The sequence below is a fragment of the Dunckerocampus dactyliophorus genome, chromosome 2, assembly GCF_027744805.1.
Source record: "Dunckerocampus dactyliophorus isolate RoL2022-P2 chromosome 2, RoL_Ddac_1.1, whole genome shotgun sequence".
NCBI lineage: Eukaryota > Metazoa > Chordata > Actinopteri > Syngnathiformes > Syngnathidae > Dunckerocampus > Dunckerocampus dactyliophorus.
The window spans coordinates 34238870-34255052 of NC_072820.1; the positions used below are offsets into that span (position 1 = coordinate 34238870).

The 16183-nt window shown below is 39.6% G+C and overlaps 1 protein-coding gene across 2 annotated transcripts in view; it reads right to left on the reverse strand.

The window, feature by feature from the left end:
- The window catches only part of LOC129174162 (protocadherin-15-like), a 177590-nt gene extending 162012 nt beyond the window's left edge, over positions 1-15578 (reverse strand). For both annotated transcript variants that reach the window (XM_054765847.1, XM_054765837.1), the window contains exon 1: positions 15310-15578. The gene's annotated coding sequence lies outside the window, so the exon portion shown is untranslated. The remainder of the gene's footprint in view (positions 1-15309) is intronic.
- Between the last annotated feature and the right edge of the window lie 605 nt (positions 15579-16183).

The following is a 16183-nucleotide window of genomic DNA, read 5'->3' on the forward strand; positions in this document are numbered from 1 at the left end:
CTTCTATGCTCAGTGATTATGCAGTAAGGCGTCAAATTGCCAGAGGGGATAAATATTTCTTTTTTTCCTCCACAAGAATATTGCTTTGTTTAATTGTCTCGTCGATAGATCATTTAAATGGAAAGCACGAATGAAAGATTTAAATGAACTGCGAAGGCTACGGGGTCGTCGTGGAGCCAAGTCAGCTGACTGGAGGACAGTTCAGTCCCGTTTCTAATGCATTTGCTCCATTTAAGAAGAATTAGCATGTCATGCAGTGGGTATGCTGTGTCAAATTGTGAATGGTCTTTTCTCATTTAAGGCCTTTAAATCATTAAAATCTAAATTGTCCATAGGTATGAATGTGAGTGTGAATGGTTGTTTGTCTATATGTGTCCTGCCATTGGCTGGCCACCAGTCTAGGGTGCACCCCACCTGTCGCCGGAAGTCAGCTGGGATAGGCTCCAGCATACCCCTCAGGCTTTGTTTGAACATTCCTGATGGACATGATAATGCCTCTGACCCACCCCTAGCTAAATGAGCCCACCACTTCATCAAAGACAGCTTTGAAAAAAAAAGCTTCGCTACACATCTTAAAATAAGACATATAATAACAGCTACTTGCAGCTACTTGCATAGTTGGGCAATATCGTTTTGTATAAGCACATGTAGTGTGCAGGGAAATCCCTTGAAAATGAATAAAACACCAAAATTAGCCACTACCTTGTAAAAAAACACATCTTAAAGTACAAGTGTGACAACTATCTGTCAGTCAGCTCCAGACGTGGGCGCTGTAAGTTTGATCATTTTGTTTTCTTCAGTGGATAGGCTAACCTAGCATGAGTTTCCTGTTTAAATGTGAGTGTAATGTTAGCACCGTAGCTCACACAGCTATGCTAGTGTTGCTAAAATTGTGTCCTCCTGTCCCACTCCTTAATGTTACGTTGTTGTATGGGACATATGACATCTATTACGATGGACAAGTGCAGAGTTACAGTGGATATTGTATGTAAAAAGTGAACAAAGTATGTGGACAAGGCGTGGACAAACAGCTCATTTGCATTAAAGCTACAGACACACTAAACAAGATGTTCTTAAATGGGCTCACGAAAAGTGTCTAAATTCCAGCATCATGGCTAGATTTTGGCCATATTTTTCAAGAATTAAAATTGTTGAAAAATACTATAATATTGGACCTTTAAATAATAAAAAGGCAATACTTCCTAAAGGTCTTCATCAACCCATGACAACCAATCCTTTATTTAACACCTAGTGTGAGCTCTGTTATGCCGCGGGTGTTCCCCGCTGTTATAGTCATGTAGCTATGTGGCTAACCATGACAGATCACCCCGCCACCGGTGAACCACGCTCGATCGCTCAGATAAGGCGCCATCTTTCTGCCCCTCATTACTTCCACAATGGCATAATTGCGTGGGCGCCGATACATCCCACGTATCTCATTCCCTGCGCTTGACTTCTCCCCCTAATGTCATCTCCAGTTTCAATTTGTGTGATACGCCCACCCGCCTGTAAAAAGACTAACAATGATTGAGTTTGTTGCGGTGGGCTGTCATATTTAGAGCTGTCATGGACTGATTTAATGATACAATTTATGTGGCCGTTCATTGAGTGGACTATTTCTATGAGGTTTAGCCTGACTAAACACAACCGCATAGCAAAATCATGCTAACACCTGGAGCAGGAATACATCACTAAAGTGGTGAGTCACTGCATTTGCAACACGGTAAACTTTGGCCAAATTAAGCCAGCCTCCCGCTGAACTAATTGGTGGATGAACCAATTCCCAGCCCCACTATGCAAGCCTGACACACTGCCCTGGATCAGGCGGTGCAGGCTGCCACGCACCTTTCTGCTGCCAGAAACGCTGAGCTTGGCTGCTAATCCTATGATTAAGAAGGCCCGGAATCAGCACGCATATTTCCTATTTACTAAACAGTGGAACGTGGTTTGGAGCTGTTGCACAGCGGTAAGACCATGCCACTGTTTACATTTCCTAAATGGTGGAACATAGTATGTTGCTGTTGCTTGGCGGTAGGACCATTCCACATTGCATTCAAAGTGGAGACCAAATTTCCTTTATAGTGGAACATAGTGTGCGGTTGTTTCACAGCCCGTGAAGATGTGCATTTTGTTTTGCATTTGTTTTGTGGCTTTTTAATGAAGTTCTCATGGGTTGTTTTGCCTAAAGATAACAGCCCACAATGGGAGGAAAACATAACTAAGCATTTGAAAAAAAAGGTAGTGGCAGCAAACAAACATGTCAAACAAAATCTTTCACAGAAGACAAAAGGAAGTGAACCACCCCTCTGATTCACAACAACTTGAGTTGAGTTTTTGGGCATACAAAGAGCAACAAAGAACACTTGGTCTCATCAAAACGCGCCACGACTGACAGCTGTGTCAAATATTGATGACGTCGGGGAGCGCAGAGAACGGCAAGGCAAGAGATTGTGCGCTAATAATTGATGATGGTGTGAAAATAATTGGCTGTACGGTTGCCTTTTTCTCTGAGAAGTGGCGGTTTTACAATTTGGGGGTCTATGAGAAAGACGTGAAAAGTTGACGTTCTTACTGCCCTGCAGAAAAACAAATTTGTGTTTTTACCTCATAAAACAGCACAGCAGCAAAGCCATTAGATTACTAGCATCTGCTACTTGTGCTGCTCTTTGAAGTACATTTGTACTGCTGAGAATGGGGACCAGTCAGTGCCAGTCACAAATAGATCACACAACCAGCATGTAAGGATCATGGTAGAGTTAGCATACTTAATAGAAACCATATTGAGGCGACTTTAAGACGATGCCACTTTTTCGGAAAATATTTTTTATGACAAAATCAAAGACAAAATTTCTTCCCAACCATTGAGCCACTTTTTCTGCTGGTCTCTGGAGTTTGTGATTGACGGGAGGAACATCTCTGGGGCGAGGTCACCGATTGTTGGTTTACATGTATAACTCTCTCGATCTTGAACATAACACGACACTTTTTTTTCTCCCATATTTTTTTCTAGGGAGAAATATCACCTTATATTCAGGTCAATACGTTTTTTTTTGCTTGCAACTGACGAGTCATTGGTTTTGGTCAGATACAGAAGTGTCCAAAGTCTGGATAGTGGGCCATTCAAACATTCAGTTCAACAAAATTTACAACAACACAGAGGCTGTTTTTTTGGGGTTTTTTTTGTTAAAATGTTCAACTGCTTAGTGCAGGAGTGTCCACATTTTTTCCACCGGATGATGGGCCCACTTTTCCATTTTTTTAAGCCAACCTATGTAGCTATGCAAAGACATTTTTGTTATATTTAAAGAAAAAAACAGCCTGCATCACAGCATATTATTAGTATGAATTAACCTTTTCTCCTTACATTACGCTTTTTTGCTCCTTTTTCCTTTTTTGGCTGTTTTTATTTTAATGTTTTTTTTACAAATATTTCAACATTCTTCTCGTAATTTTTTTTTGTCTTTAATATTTCCACTTTATGCATTTTTTTTCTCTTGATATTGTGACTTTATTCTCCTAATATTTTAATTTTTTTCTTGTAAAATTAAAGCTCTTTTTTTTCCAAATTTTGCGGTTGTTTTTTTAGTTTTCTTGTTTAATTGTACTTTTAGAAAATTCCAAGGGCCAATTAAAAAAAAAGGCCCCAAAATGCCATAATTTGGACATCCCTGGAGAAATGTACAGGTAGGTTCCCTAGCCTTAGGGGAACAATATCCGGCTTGTTGTTTGTAGAAGATGTTTTACAAAGATGAGTTGCTCAATTCAGTTTAGGGGAAAACAAGTCTGAAGTTTTTTTTAAGCAATTTGGCAGAATAAAGTAACATAAATCTCAATTTAATTGAACCGGAGGGTGTCCAAAGTTTCACTTTAACGTCTAAAATAAACGTATTTTTTTCTTAAATATTTACGGTAATTGCTTCGTGCATTTTGATCTCCAACAAGGTAGAGAATTTACAAGCGGCTTCTGCATCCTTAGATTGTTTGCTTCTCTCGATGGACGCATTTGGACACCCTAGGTTTTATAAAGGCAATATGTGCGTGTTATGGCTAGAATTTTCTGCATTGTACTTTGAGTCGTCATGTTTTTTCATTATTATTATTATTGTAAGGCATTATTTCTCATATATTCTGTATTTCTTTACCCATGATATAATATTTGCTAGTTTTTATTCTTTTTATTACTTGAGGAGAAAGTTTGTAAATAAAATATGTGAGCGTAAATCTATTCTGTGCCTACGGCGGCCCAATTTTTCCAACATTTCCAGGTCATAATGGTGTTGCTAAGTGCAGAGAAAGACAGAGGAGAGAAGGCAAGATGGAATCAGTCTGATGTGGAGAGCCGACCCTGATTAAAAGCCCAGCCTCGCTTACTGAGACCACTGATAAGACCAATGCACTAGTGGGTATGTGTGTGTTGCATGTGTGTGTGTGTGTGTGTGTGTGTGTTGTGTGTGTTCATAAACAGGTGGATGACTCCTGGGTGGTATACTGTGAAAGTGTGTCAACAAAACCAGGCTTTGTGTTCATGATGCAGCTCAACAAAACCTAACTTCCCCAAGCAGTATAGCTTTGTGCTCAGTGCGCATTCACATAAAAGAGGGCGTTTGACGCCATATTATTCTGCTTCTGCGCAAAAATAAAGCGATCCCAGCGGGTGTATTTTACACAAGATGAGCAAGTATTTTTTAATGAGCATTATGAGGTGTTCAAACAGGTTATCATTGCCAAAGAGCAACACTGTGACCGCCAATAGAGCGAGGGAGGACAACAACTGTCTTTTCATTTTTGAATGATGTCTATATTGTTTTCATATTTGACTTACCTCAATAATCGAATGTGTGCGTGTGTTTTATTGAAAGTGAGACTGAGTGTGCGCAGTCTGTAAATGTTGTTTGAAAAGTTTTTTGATGAACACGCAAATCTACAGTCTCTGCACACACACAGGGCTTCAAAGTCTACAAACCCCTAAACTTTGCATAGAAACACGCCCACAAATGTTGCTCAGATTGAAGTTAGAGATGTCCGCCATCTCCTGGTGTAAAGTATTAATTAAATGAGGCATCATATTACCAGCAAATTTAGCACTTTGGTGCTTAAAGGGCTACATTGGCTTTCATTATAGGGAAAAAAAACAATACCGATATTGACCAATGTTGCATTTTTATGCCAATATCGGGCCGATAATATTGGTGGGCCAATATTATCGGACATCCCTAGTTGTATCAGTCTGGCCTGGAGACATGCAACACACTGTACCTCAAGGTGGCAGTGTTGATGTGTTTTGTGGCAACTTTTCCTTTGGGACTACTTTTTCATTTTGGTTGAAATAAAGAAGTGTTTTATTGCTGTTGATTGATGCCTCAAAGTATTTATTCCTCCAGCAAATACTGTCATATAAAAAGACCAACAGGCTGAGTAGTCACACAAGGACTGATGTGACGTGTACATCTACATTGGCCGAATTAATATTTCATATTGCATTTTATTCCTAACGCTCGGTTTAAAAAGTGAGCATATCTAGCGTATTCCCTCGGCTCAAAATCTATCTCGCATATAGATGGATAATATCATCAGGGAATGCTAGCGGATCAGCGCCATCTTGAATAAGCCGCTGTTGTCATTCTGCTGCTTGAATTATTCTTGCTCCCAGGTCCAGCAGGTTCTCAATAAATGGTGACGCCATCTCCAAATAAATAGTGAAACAGCGGCACTTTCATAGACGATTTTAAGATGAAAGTCTGGACACAACCTGGTCGGGACCAGGTTATGAGCTTAGCCTAGGTTACCATGGTGATATAGCCGCTTTCAAAGAGAGCTACCTTTGTTAAACAGGCAAGCCTGGCTTTACACTCAACACACCTCGCTCACCTACTAAACTCGTTTTGCAATATGTGGCTCGTTCAATGAAGATAGCTCTCTTTTAAAGCAGCTGCAGTATATCACCATACTGTAGTAACTTAGGCTAAACCCATAACCTGGTCCAGACCAGGTTATATCCAGACTTTCTCATTAAAATCCACTATGAAAGCGCCGCTGTTTCACTGTGTAACTCATTCGGAGATGGTGCCACCATTTATCGAGAACAAGAATAATTCAGGCAGCACTGCGACAAGAGTGGCTACTTTGAAATCACACTGATTCGCGAGCATTCCCTAATTAAATTCTCAATAAGAAGGATTTTCAGCCGAGAGAATGCGCTACATTTGCTCCCTTTTTGAGCTGAGCATCAGGAATCAAATGCAATATGAAATATTAATAATTAGGCCAATGCATATATGTCACATTAGCCTTGCGCGAGTACTCAGCCCGTTAGTCCTCTTATATTCCAATATTTGCTGGAGGAATAAGCACTACGAGGCATCAATCAACTGCAACAAAACACTTCTTTATTATAACAATAAGAATTAATATTTTGTAAAATACACTAGCTACATTTTTGAGTGGAAGTAGAATCATGTGACATCAAACACCCCCTCTTATGTGAATGTGCACTGAGCACATATCTGAGAGGCGGACTTGACTAAGTAAGTTGATAACCACCGTTGCTGTAGCGTTTGACTCTTTTTGGGGAAGTCAGGTTCTGTTGAGCTGCATCTTGAACACAAAGCCAAGTGTGTGTGTGTGTGTGTGTGTGTGTGTGTGTCAACACCACATTCACCTGTGTAAACATGCCAACCTGGCACAACAACACTAGACACTTTGAAGCTGGATCTGGCTACTGCACATGTGTCAATGGAGGGCCGAGACGCTGCAGATTTTCTCTCCAACCAGTTGTGTTCCTTCTGCAGGTGAGTTAATTGATTAGCGCCTTCTCTCAAATTGAAGGAGGTGTTGATCATTACAATCACCTGCTTTAGAGACCGGCTGGGAAAAAAAAAACCTGCAGTGTCTCCGCCATTCATGGCACAAGTTTGACACCCCTGGGCTACTGTAATCTTCCTCTCTCACACTCACACACACCCAGCCAGGGGTAAGACTTAACACTGCTAACACACTGCTTGACGTGCAGCCACAGACACACACACCATTCACCACTGTGTCTCCTGTCTGCAGGGATAAACATCGATGCGTTCTCCCGAGTGAAAAAACCCCCACACAATAACAACTCACCTTTTATTTATTTTCTTACTATCTGGAATGGAAATCCTTGCTGACAAGTCCTTACTACGACAAGCAATCTTGAGTCGCATGTTGGAACTATCCGTACAAAAATGGGGCAATAATCAGGGTGGCTTCATGAGAATGTTGACCCTTTCGTACAAATAACATTATTGCAAATGACGTGAGGTGAGACTTAAATTAAGGTAAGGTGAATAAAATTCACTCACATAGTTCCCAAGCCATCGAATAAAATCCACATAAAGTAAGAAAGAGGAAATAATCATATACAGACCAAAAGAAAAATAGAAATGAAGTTTTAAACCCAAAAGGGCTGAAAAATTACCAAAAGAGCACACGAAGCAACAGATGCATATTTCGCTAACAGGAAGTAAATAACAATTACAGAATAAAACAGGAAATCGAAACCCGGAGCTGGGACCCTACCAGTAAAAGACCAATCTACATAGAGAATACACAAGACAAACAACCTCATACTACTACCACTACTACCATGTGATTGGGGACATTTTTCATTGTCGAAACTAAAGTCACCAAGCGTCCGCCAGTTTCAGATTCACAGTCTTGATTTATTTTACAGTGTGATTGATTGAAGCAAAAAGATACAATTTCCCCGAAAAGGGAGACACTCCCTCTGCTCCTGATGCTTCTGAAAACGTCTGCAAACTCTCAGCGTAGACTCCTCCTTATCTAGTCTTTGGGAAGCTTTCACAGGGGGGTCCTCCTTGAGCTTCTCTTCCTGGCTTGCAAGAAGTGGTTCCATTGGTTTGATTTATCATGCGAATATTTCCTGCATCCTGCTGTGTGGTCCTCTGTGTTATTCATTCCGCTCGTAAAGCTTCCCCCACAGCCATGTTATCTTTATCCTTATCTTTATCTTGCAACACATTGTTTTGGTTAGAGATGTGTCCTCCTGAGAGCCTTCCCTACAGGAAGACACATATACAGTATACTGTTTACATATGGCCAATATTATATTTATTATCGCTATGTATATGTATATACCATATCTATGTTATATACTACATATATGCATCATATTGCTACCATGAGCATGCTAATATATGACCAATGTATCCTTTCAACCACCACTACTACTAATAACAATAAAAACTGAAATTATGACTAAAATAATCATACAACCACTCAGCATTGAAAAAGTAATCCGTGTAGTTTAGTAGCTTAGCTAACCACAACCAAAAGTGTTGTAAGTTTAATAAGAGAACAGCTAGCTAACAGGAAACTAACACGTTCCTAAAGAACCAATTACAAAATACAACCGGAAGTTCAACAACAAAATGTACTGTTACTACTACTAATAATAATCATAACAATAATAATAATAAAACATATTGATAATAATCTTATAAATATCTTATATCTTAAAATGTCACCCGATTTCAAGATTGTAAAAACCTTGTTTAATAAGCAAATGATCCCACAAACATTGGTTTCTAAGGTAACGGGTGATCCTAAATAAACTATGTGGCTGCATCATTACTTCCAGTTTTAACATTTCCAGCCAAAGTTAAGAGCTTTTAATTGCTCCTTGGGTTGTAAAACGCCCACCATACATGAGTATATACACAGACGATTGACTCATTCCTTCCTATTTGTGTCCAGACTGGAAAAGTTTGGGGAGGTGCTGATCAGAGAGAAAGCTACTTAGGATATTAAAGTGGGGCAGCCATTCTCAGATCTTTTTACCATAATGGATTAAAACTGTGCTCGTTTAATCTCCCACTGGGATTCAGACACACTTGCAAACTTTTATCAGAAGTGGCCCAAACAAAGAACTATTGGCCCATTTCATAGATATTGGGGTAAAGTCTGGAGATCTTTTATTAAATTAGCATGTTTGGAGTGAATGAATTAAGAAACGCATTTTTGTTTTTAATGCTACTAGATTTCCAAAATGGCTGTACAATTGGAAATGGGTGGGACTCCTCATGCAACATTGTCATGTGAGTGGTGAAAATAAGTTAGGCTGATTAGCTTCAGTCGCTCTCTTGCATGGGTTGCCAGATATGCAGATTCACAAATGTTTTGGCCAGCAGGCACATAATCTCGTTAGGCACAATTACCTTGGTTGTTTCTGTTGAATGTAAATCCAATCTCTCACACAGGCCGTTGAAAAAAACGCAGCGTGACCAGCGTGGCCACTGAAACCATCGGGTAACAGGGAGCGAGCTGACAGTATTTATATGAGTGTTATTCGTTTTCAAAAAGCCCACCCAATTTTTTCAAAAACGGGTCTTAAAAAAGAAGGGTTGTCTTGCGCATATTACCTCATTTGTACTACAATTTGAGATACATTACTGGGTTTACCCAAAATAAAAGATATCATCTCTACCCTAGAAAGAAAATCTTAAAATGTAAAAAAAATAAAATAAAATCAACTCAAAATAGGGATTGTCTTATATCCAGGTCAGACAAGTTTGCGTCTCTTAAGTAATATGTACTACAATCTGAGATGTATTTCTGGGTTGACCGAAAATAAAGTACGGTATTTCTTCCGTAGAAAAAAATCATAAAAAGTCTAAAAATATATTTTTACAAAAACAGGTCTTGAAAAAAAATAGGGGTCATGTTATATTCAGGGTTGTCTTATATTAAGGGTTGGCGCGTTGAGATTTTTCAATATAAACAAAATGTATTAGTGTCATTACTAGACAAGTTTGTGTATCTTCAGTAATATGTACTACAAGCTGAGATACGCAGTATTTTTTCCCTAAAAGAAAAGTGTCATCTTATTATCAGGGTCTAGAGATTCATACATTCAGACAAACTGCCACCAAATGACTTCTCCACAAGTCAGAGCTTTTCTTCCTGTTACTCCAACACACCAAAAAAAGTGTCTCAACTGCTGTTCGCAAGTTAGCAAACAAGAGATGATACCAATTTTAGGATAATGAAGCAGAGTCATCATGAAGGATGAACATAAATCTATAAATGCAACATCAGCGCTTGCTTCCAGAGTGATCCAGCCAAGGGACTTCACTAGTCTGATTAGGCATCATGCTGGAAACTGGTCACAACGCTGAGAAGTGTGTACAGCCACCAAAGATTGTCACACGCTCCCTTGGCACAAATAAACAGTAAGGTATGTTATCTACCGTGTCAGTGCCATTCCACAGTGGCTCTCTTAGCAAACCACCACCACCACTTTAAATCCTCTCAACACTTTTAATGGCAGCCCCCTCATTAGGAATTGATGTGTCAAATCACAAGATTGATTTCTCCCTCATAACACTGCGGCAAGCCAAATGGTGTTATATTATACAATCAGAGAACCCGAGACGCCATTAAATTTTGTCTGCTGCAACCATGAAAATATGACATTTGAGTTTTGCAAGCGAATTACTGGCCTGTTAGTTTGTATTAGTGAGCACATCAGCATTCATCAATGCAGTGAGATGCAGCTTTGCTATGGGATATGTCCAATAGTACATATACAGTATATACACATACTGTGTATAGATTAAAACAGACCAGAACTGGGCTCACGTTACCAAGTGGGGGTAAGTCACTGTTGATGCACTACACTGCTGATGGGGATGTCATACAACTTCATGTCAAAAAATTCGAATTGTCCTTTTAACAGTGCATGAAGTCATGACGTCAGCCCTGGCATGTCCGACATGATAGAGTGAAAAATAGTTCTCCCATTCCGTGTGGAAGTGGTACGTTTTTGGCTTCTTAAGTTTAGAAGAAAGACATTTGAGGCTAACTGGTGAAGTCTCGTGTACCCGCAGCATAACAGTTGCAATGTGGTGTAAACAATGAATAATAGGAGTGGAAATGTGACTATAGGAATGTTATTTCATCTTTAGAGGGCTCTAATAATGTTTAAAAAAAACAGATTTAGAAAGTCATAAACAGGTTTTCTATACTCTATCTATGAAAATATTCAATGTATTAATATTGAACCCTATATCGAAATATAGAAATATATTATATCTATATTATATATAGAAATTCCTTTAACACGGTCGGGTCTGGAACCAATTAACCGTTATGAATGAGGGATGACTGTAATTTTAGAAGAATACATTTTACTTTAGGGCCGCACGGTGGTTTAGTGGTTAGCATGTTGGCCAATACAGTAACAGCCTGGAGATCGGGAAGACCTGGGTTTGATTCTCCCCTGGGGCAGTTCTGTGTGGAGTTTGCATGTTCTCCCCGTGTGTGTGTGGGTTTTCTCCGGGTACTCCGGTTTCCTCCCACATTCCAAAAACATGCATGTTAGGTTAATTGGAGACTCTAAATTGTCCATAGGTATGAATGTGAGTGTGAATGCTTGTTTGTCTATATGGCGACCAGTCCAGGGTGTACCCCGCCTGTCGCCTGAAGGCAGCTGAGTAGGCTCCAGCATACCCCCGCGACCCTAAAGAGGAGAAGCAGCATAGAAAATGGATGGATTAATGGACATTTTACTTAACCAACGTAGCACCATACAGTTATATTTTTACAAAAAACTTAAATGCTGTATGAAGAAAATAAAGTTGTATTTTTACAAGAAAAAAAATTGCCATTTTTTAACAAAACAAAATGTGTACGTTTACGAGAATAAAGTTGAATTTTTACAAAGAAACTGTTTTGTACATTTCATTAAGAAAAATAATGAAGTCATAATATTACTTAGAAACTAATCCATGCCTTTGTCTCCAGCAGGCAGGACTACTGTAACGGCCTTCTCACCGGGCTGTCTAAACGAGCTGTAAAACAGCTGCAGTACCTACAGAATGCTGCTGCTCGAGTCCTGACTAGAACCAGGAATTATGACCATATTAGTCCAGTACTCAGGTTTCTGCACTGGCTTCCTGTCGCTCAGAGAATCGACTTTAAAACAGCCTTGCTTGTGTACAAGTCTCTTCATGGGCTTGTGCCAAAGTACATCTCTTAGAACCACATAAACTTATATTCGGGCTCTGAGAAGCTCAGGGACGGGTCTCCTGCAGGTGCCCAGAGTCTGGACTAAACATGCGTTTCAAAATCTGGAACAGTCTTCCAGAAGATGTGCGACAATCCTCAACTTTGGCAATGTTGAAATCCAAGATGAAAACACTTCTATTCAACTGTGCATTTGACAACTCAAAGTATTTTATCTGCACTCTTCATTTTTAATTATTATTTTTATTTTTTTAATGGAATGATTTATGGAATTGTATGTAATGATTTTAAAATGATTTTATGTTTTTATGGAATTACTTTATGAAGTGATTTTACCCTTCTTTTCTGTAAAGCACAAAGAATTACCTTGTGTGCGAATGGCACTTTATAAATACTGTAAACTTGACAATAATTATCTAGTTTTAGATCATTTATGTAAAACAAAAAAAAAATAATAGAAAAAAAGAAAGAAACAAAAAATTGAGTGAAAATGAAAAGTTTTGTGGATGTTGTGGATCCATAAATCTTTCAACATATGATGACTTAAATCACATACTATGACTGTGAATTGAATAAACTTTCTTTCTTCTTTTGTCACATCCCTTCTAGGACAAACTCTCCAACTCTCTAAGCACTTTAGCAGCAGCAGCAGCCGTTCTTTAAATGTGAAACCTGCTGCTTCTGTCATCCAGCATGACTAACAGGCTTTGACATGCTGAGAGGTGGACGCGTCCCAGGTTGGACAAACACATTCACTTCACACAAACACTCAGGTGGAGGCAAATGGTCTAATATGCACTCACATGCAGCCTTTCATAACACACTCGGAATATTGTGCTGTTTGTCAAAGGCAGCCATTAGCACATATGACTCAGCAGAGTCACATCAATGCATTTACTGACATGGTAGCCTATCTACCCTTTGTGCTTACTTGTCTTTCTATCAAGCTCTCCCCATCCTCTCAATCAATCATCAACCTAGCAGTCTGTCGATTCGTCCATCGATACATAATATGAACTTAACCAATCAAATCATTGATTTGCCAGTTGATCAAGTCTTCAATAATTCAATCTACTTAGCTATCCAGAATATGAAAACATTCAACTCAGTTAAGCAATCAGTTAATCTACCTTCCTACAATTGATCTACGATTCAATAATATGAAACCAATCATAGGATGCACGGTGGTCTAGTGGTTAGCATGTTGGCCACACAGTCACAGTCTGGAGATCGGTTTGATTCTCCCCTGGGCATCTCTGTGTGGCGTTTGCATGTTCTCCCCGTGTGGGTGTGGGTTTCTCCGGGTACTCCGGTTTCCTCCCACATTCCAAAAACATGCATGTTAGGTTAATTGGAGACTCTAAATTGTCCATAGGTATGAATGTGAGTGTGAATGGTTGTTTGTCTATATGTGCCCTGCCATTGGATGGCGACCAGTCCAGGGTGTACCCCGCCTCTCGGCCAAAGTCAGCTGGGTTAGGCTCCAGCCTGAGGAGAAGCGGCATAGAAAATGGATGGATGGATGGAAACCAATCATTTGATAAATCGATTAATCAATCTGCTTATCTAGCACTGTCAGTCCGTCCACAATTCAAGTTCAATAAATTATCAATCAATCGACCTCTAATCCCTCCATCCATCTATGCAGCCCCCCATCCATAATATGAACTCAATAAATCCATTAATCAATCGATTGTTACAGCAATTGATCAAGTAACCTACCTTCCTAGTTACCTATAATATGAAATAATTGATCAATACTAGTGATGCTCCAATCAGGGTTTTATGCTGCCGATTCTGATACCGATGAGCTGCGGCCGTTAACAGCTATCGCACAGCTACAGTAGGCAAAGCGTGTAAAGAAAGATGCAAGATAAGGCGAACATCAATACGTTGACAAGGGAGTGATCGAACACACTGGCATCAATTGGCATAGCCTGTGGCAGGCTGCCAAACTGAAGCCATTGAGGTTTCAGGGACTAGTGTTGATACTCGCAGCAATACGGGACAAAGTGTGTTCCTTGTCGGTTCAATACAGGTGTTGTCACTGTGACACAGCACACATGTACATGACATGTACATTCATGTCATGTTTGTGTCGTCATTACATGGACTGTCGTGTCGGTGCCGCATGGTGATCACGTGTTTTTTTACGGAAATCGGCCGATACTAATCGGTGGCCGATCTCTCAGAGCATCCCTAATTAATACAATAATAAATCCATCAATCTTTCTATCATATGAAATAAACCCATCTATAATATGAAATCAGTCGATTAACCAATCAATCAATCAATCAATCAGATGTCTGTCTGTCTGTCATCCAGAAATTCATTACGTCAACTCAAGCAGTCGATCAAACCATTAATCAGTCTACCTACTTACCCATCCGCAGAATGAAATCAATTGATCGATTAACAGATCAATAAATCAATCTACCTAGTGACTGACTAAACCACCTTTATCTATTTATCATATGAAACCAATCCAGTCCATCAACTTGAAATCTGAACTACATATAGAACTACATATAGTCTACCTGTGAAACCATCCATATGTTTATGTCAATCAATTAATGATCAATTAGTCAATCAACTGATCAACCAATCTACCCACCAAGTGAAAGAATGACCTCTCAACTGATCTATCTATACATGTATATAGATTCCTGAATTGATCACTCCATCTACCTACCTATCCAGCCATAACAAGAAAGGTATTGATGAATTAATCTAACGATTAATCATTCAGTCGACCACTTAATGCACCTAAGTTATCAATCTTATCTATCCATTGATCAAGTCATGACTAAAAACAACCACCTGTTTATAACACCATCACACACACACACACACACACACACGCAACCTTTGACTTTCTCCCACCGCCCTGCGCTTGTGCATGCATGGAGGAAATGGAAGAGGAGGAGGCGACAGCTTGCCTTCATTTAGCTAATCGGATGACTCTCCCTTCCTAATCCGAGACACCGGCTGCCGTGAGGTAACCGGCTTGGACGCAGACAGACCTTACGCTCTCCGTAGCCTACTTGTTGAAAACGCGCACACACGCGCGCGCACACACACACACACGCAGACAGACAGTGACGGTATGATGCATACACACATTTATGCTGTGATGAAGTGAAGTGCTGCATATAAATGGCACGATTGAGCATCATGGATTCAGCACCACGGACAGATCCTCTCAGCAAAAAGCAGCACTTTTCAACTTTTCAAACCATACCATTTATTTATTACTACACTCGCACACACAACACACACTTTTACCACATACTCACCCTGTTATCCTCCTCCTCCTTGTCGACGTAGCAGCCATGAGCTGAACATCCACTTTTGCACGGACCATCCAACCAATAACATCCAGACGAAACACAGGGTGGGCGCAACTCCTCAAAATAAAAGAAAAAGAAGACAACACACACGCAAACACGCACACACACACGCACACACACACTCCAGAATGGATAGATGTTAATGTGTGTGTTTTCTAGCGGAGGTCTGAGTGTGCGAGAGAAGAGTAACAGGATACGTCCTCTTGTGTTGCCTCTGCTCTGGCAACCAGAGCCAAGAGAAGGAGGAGAGGTGGTAGGAGGTGTGCAGGGGGGGTTAGAGAGAGAGGCACGAGAGAGCGGCATGGAGGGTGGGGGTGGGGGGGCGAGATGCAGAGTCAGTCCTGTATTTACTGCATGGGAAAAAGACAGATTGATGCATACACCAGCATAAATAGATGTATAAATCGGTCATTTATAAACATATATATAAATAATAAATGACATTTTAAAACTGAATCATTGTAAAAAGTGAGACTCCATGAACAAATGCAAAAATAATGTAAGAAAAACAGTAATAAAAGTGGCCATGGTGAAAGTCAGTGTGAAAATACATGCAAGAGTAATTAACAGTGATGACAAAGCAGTGACAGTTCGTCAATAAATGAATAAAACAGCATGGAAATGAAAAACAACATGAATAAATAAAGCTGATGAATAAATAACACTGAAAAATGTAATAAAAAAAGAATAATTACTGATTTAAACAAATGTAAAGGGAAAAAATACAACAGAAAAAAAGAAATAAACAAAATATATACAATTGTAAGTGGGGGAAAAGTTAAATCAATAAATGAATAAATAAATAAAATGAACAATAAAT